This window comes from Argiope bruennichi, chromosome 10 (genome assembly GCF_947563725.1).
Source record: "Argiope bruennichi chromosome 10, qqArgBrue1.1, whole genome shotgun sequence".
Lineage (NCBI taxonomy): Eukaryota > Metazoa > Arthropoda > Arachnida > Araneae > Araneidae > Argiope > Argiope bruennichi.
In genome coordinates, this window is record NC_079160.1 from 124290614 (window position 1) to 124295979 (window position 5366).

Genomic DNA, 5366 nt, shown 5'->3' on the forward strand with positions numbered 1-5366 from the left:
ATAATGAATGTTTTAATTTATTTGTAAAAAGAGATCATGTCCTAAATAAGTTTTTCATTTTGAGGTTTTTAGATATACTCCATAAATATAGTTCACAAAGGAGGCAAAAATAGACTAAGTATTTAGAATATTCATGTTTAAAGTCAGCATATGTTTTTTCAATAAAATAATTTATGTGAACAGTAAAATCTGTACTAAATCTATTTTGTTTTGATAGTTAGTATCTACTATTACTCCAACTGAAATAAATAAATTGCAAAATATAAGAAAATTTCCAATTGAAAAGAGTTTTTAAAAAAGTTCCTAAAAAATAAAAATTTTATTTTTCATTTTAAAGTACATAGCAATGACTTTAATGCCATGTTATGCCATTTTTTGTAATTTTATTAAACTGTTTTCATTGTTGAGGGAATGAAGATATATTATTTGCTCTAGATAAAATTCAAACTGTATTCGCTTGTGGAAATAGAAAAAATATTGTAAGAACTTAACTAATATATTTAAGTTACAAATACTAAAGACACATGTTTATAAAATTTTAATTGTTTGAATGTCCAAAGAAATTGTTTTCAAATGGAGTTGGGGATATATGACTTTAGTTATTGCAAAATAAATATTAAAACAATTCTTTTTAACATCTCTTAATAAAAATTTTGGAATAATTAATAAAAGTTTTGAAAATTATATTAAATTTCTTAATATTATTTATTACTCCGAAATATATTTTTATAAAAATAAATAAAATATGTAAAATTATCCCCCCCCCCTATTTTTTACGGTTTACATGTAATATTAATCTGGAACACATATACAGCTGAAAAGATCAAATCCTGAAATCTAAATTCAAGAAATATAAAAATTACAATTTATTAAAAATATTTTTTTGTGTGTGTTTCTTCTTAATATTATTTTGATATAACTAAAAATATTAGCTATGATATCACATATTCTGTTAAAGCTTACATATTTATACGTTTTGGGCATTAAGTAATCGTCTCCCCATATGTAGTTGATGGGAAAGTAACAAACGTTCAGCGACAAGTTTCAATGACTGCATAAATTATCTAATAAAGGCACGAAAATCATAGCAAAATAAGAATAATTCAATTGCTGCATCATATGTTGAATAATTCCGTTCATATAGTTTTTATACTTCTGTGCATTAATAACATTAGTTACTTGTATTACTAGTTTCATAAATTAGAAATAGAAACGTTTTTCACGATTGAAATAGTTTTCTATTTGGTTTGAAATAATGTTTCATTAAAAACAAATATTTAGAGAAAACAATTATATTAACAAAAATTAGATCGGGTTGATATTCACTCGTATCTTCTATAAAACTAATAAAAGGTACAAGGTGTGAGCCAAATAAGCGATAACTACACTATTATGAGTGCAAAACATTGCCAAAAAAATGCCAAGGCTTAAACCAATCAGAGCACGTCGGTACCCTTTGCCATAGACTTAGTCTGTACAATTTGCGAACTCGCGACAGCAACGATGTGATGTTTCGGAGTTCCACGGTGTGACAAAGTGGTCACGAGCACCTCCACATCATAAGTTGGAATAATTACTTTAATTTGTAAGTTTAGGGAAAGTTAAATTTAATTAAACTAGTTTGGACGAGCGCAATAAAGCTCTAACGTCATGAAATTTGGTAGAATTATTAGATTTAACTTTATAATTATTAATTTAAAATAATATTTAGATTATTTTTGTGGTAAATAGAAGTTTAATGGAATTACGTTACTTTTTCTGTGGGGACTGAATTACTGTTTGACAATGGATTGTAAAACCCTCTACACTTTTGCGCATGCGTTAGGGTGGGTTTCATTCGATAAAATAGGAGTGAGAGGAAAAATGAAAGGAGGAGATGTTTACATTTAACAATGAAGACTCGCTGTATTATGAGACGTAAACATTACAGATAATTATCAATACATAAGGAAAAAGGTCCTAATGTACAGTAAAATATTTCAGAGCAATTTATATTTAATGTAAGGGGTATAAACATTAATTATGAAGAATAAATGAAAGATTTGTTCTTAAAATTTGGTAAACTCTTTTTTACAAAATAATAATGCTCTTTTTTATAATAAAATGCTTCTTTTTTATGTGTTATTAAACGTTTTCAGCAATATTTTAATTCTCCGTTTTCTGCTTCTTGATCACAATATTTAATGATATTATGTAAAATTTTCTTCGTACCATTCCTGAACGCTTTTTTACCGCTTTTGGCTACCCATATCAATACGAAATTTTGAGTTAAAATAAAATGCTGTCAGAAATAGCACAACACTCACATACATGTGGAAAAAAATTGAACTAAAAAGTATCTAATGGGGGAAATTCAGGTCAAAGATAAATAACAGAAATGCGCTTATTATTCTGCGTCTCACCCCTTAATGAGATGGAATCCTCGAAATGAGTCGTTTCAGAATCCGTTGGCGAACAGTAGCTGTTTAACCGGAACGAACAACAAAAAAAGAATCGAATTTTACTATGTCGAGCTATTTGGGTCCAATCAAATGCTTCCTTTCCACATTGTTTAAAGGTTTTTGATTCGTTAAAGGAGCTAGTGTTTGTTCATACATTGTAGAGCGATTTCACAATTATTAAATGAAAATTTATCTAAATAAGTTGGAGGTGAAAAAGATTTTTCCCCTCATATTTTCAAAACTTTTTTCTCATTACTTACACCTTTTTAATTATTTTCAGAGTTTCCATGATATTTTTAGAAATACAATTAGTGAATTTAAAGAACAATGAATAATCGATGCTGCTTGCAATCTTAGTTTTCAAGAAAGTTTTAGTGAAACAATTATTCATTAAATAGCATTTAATGCTGAGTAGTAATTTAAATTCTCAATAACATCTTGTATGAGATGGAGTTGAAAGTGGATTTTAAGCGCATAAAAGCCAAACCTGACCATGACCATGCTGCGTCACTGAGTATGAGACAGACAAGTCCATTGAAAGATGAACTTTCATGTAGGTAGAGATTTTGACACAGAAAAACTTTTCTAATAACAAAGTTACGTTTCAATTTGCATAACATCTAGCTGTATTACATAAAACAGTTCTATTGTTGGATTGCTATTTTCGATCATTTTATGTATTTGGTAATTCTTTCGAAAATATATATATATATATATAACCTGTTCTGCTATATCTGTCATTATAGTGAGTGCTTTAAATCAAGATAAGGAAGAATTCGACTACTGGAAGTGTCTGGATCTATTAAATCTGGCTACACTATTACTCCAATCATGAAAGCTCAAGCAAAATGTCATCGGTATTCCAGATATAAATTACTATATCTATCTGCTCTGGTTGGATATGAATTAAAGACAGAGCGACTGCATCTGTCAAAGGAAGAAAAAGCAAATCTTGTGACGTCTTCATCTCGGGACACACATAACAAAGATAACTTTCCTCCAAGACATCGCAATTTGACAATCCAGAAAAATTTGCACAACATTACTAAAGTTTTTAAATTACACCAAGGTAATCTTACATCCATTCATTTCTTAACTATATAGACATACTGGATTTAAAAAAAAACAAAAAAAAAAAAAAAACTGAGAAATGACAGGAACAATCATGTACTCGTTTATAAAGCAGTTGAAAAGATCTGAAAGGATATATTACTTCTATACATCAGAATTGTTTTTACTGAAATTGATGAAGGATGCTCCCCAAAAAATTGCTTGAAATGAATGGGAATACATGAATAATGACTGATTTCACTTACAGAACTAATATAGTTTTCAGCTCAAAACGATAGTAGTGCACAATAAAAGACACGAAGATTTGTCAGAAGTTGCATTATTTCATTCGGAAACTGCAATCAATATTTTTTTTTGTAGTATTTAAAAACACTTTCTAAATTTAATAACCAAAATTCTGTTGAAAGATGATAAGCGCATTTGTTTTTAACAACCTAGGAATCCATTTTTGAAGATAACGCTATTAGCACAATTTGCTGAACAACATTGTTACAATATCTTCCCGACTTTGGCCGGCATTCAAAACCTCTATCACCATCAAAGAATTATCATACAATATCTTGTGCTAATAGGGAAACCCATTCACCTACTATGTATTTGGCACGTGAATAGAAATATCAATCAGGATATGCATTCAAAAGTGAAAACTGGAAATAAGGCATATATTTAAGCGGAATTAACTGATATATTAGCAGAAAACTGACATTAAAAACTTTTAATGCCATAGTTAAAAATTTTAAACAAGAAATTGGTAAAGCTTTTGTACAATATTTTCAAACGACCTACAAAGAAAACAAGAAAAGTGAACCTATAATTATAGAAAAAGCTAATTAATACTGCACATGAAATTGGAAAAGCGGCCCCCGTAGATAAAATGATAAAATATGAAGAAAGTAGTGAATTGTAATTAAGATACTGGATAAATCTATTTCAATCATTAGGAATGCCGTTACAAAGAAACTTTTGGCAAGAGGCATATCAAGAGAAAGAGAAAAACTGACACAAACATTAGCTTTAATTCGAAACGGACATGCTAGCAGTACAAAAATGAAGGATGATTCTGTTCAATTAAATAAAAATATATTTAAATTACAAAAACAACTGATGAATTAATTTTTCCTCATAATGTAGAAAAGGTAAATGCTACAGAACGCTCCCGATAAAATATGATAAATGTAATGTATCCATACACTTTATATATTGCACCTGCATTGATTATTTTGTATTTTTTTAATTTGCAAGCATATTCATTATGTTCAAATTCACAAAAATTTGATAAATCTAAAATAATAATAATAAAGAGAAACAACCTTGAAGGCAATTTAATAATCATACAGAAGAATGAAAAGAAAAGCAGGTTTGTGAAAGAAAAAAAATATGATAGTTCCAATTCTTCAAAATCTTGAACACATAAACGTTAGGAAAAGACGAATGATAGAGTATTGAAGGGAATGAGAGTCAACAATATTAGAATGAGACACCCAACAACTTCCTCCAAAAACGGAATTAAAAATTAAAGCTTTTAGATTATATGTACTTCAATTACTTCTTCTCATAATTGAAAAGGAAATATTAGAAGTATCCAAAGCTCCACTAAACAAACATATAAACAGAAAAAAAATTTATAGCAAAAAATGAAAGACCGAAGCAAAATCCTCAACAGCAAATTTTTTAACTAATTTGTTACTAGTCATGAACTCCTCCAATATAATCATCTGATATTTTTCTTTCCTATTATAATGCTTTTTTTTTAAATTTAGCAGCATCATTAGGTTTAAGTTAAATATTATTTAAAACTATGTTAAAAATATGAATTCCTGAGAGAATTTAACAAGTTTAAGGAAGAGGTATTTT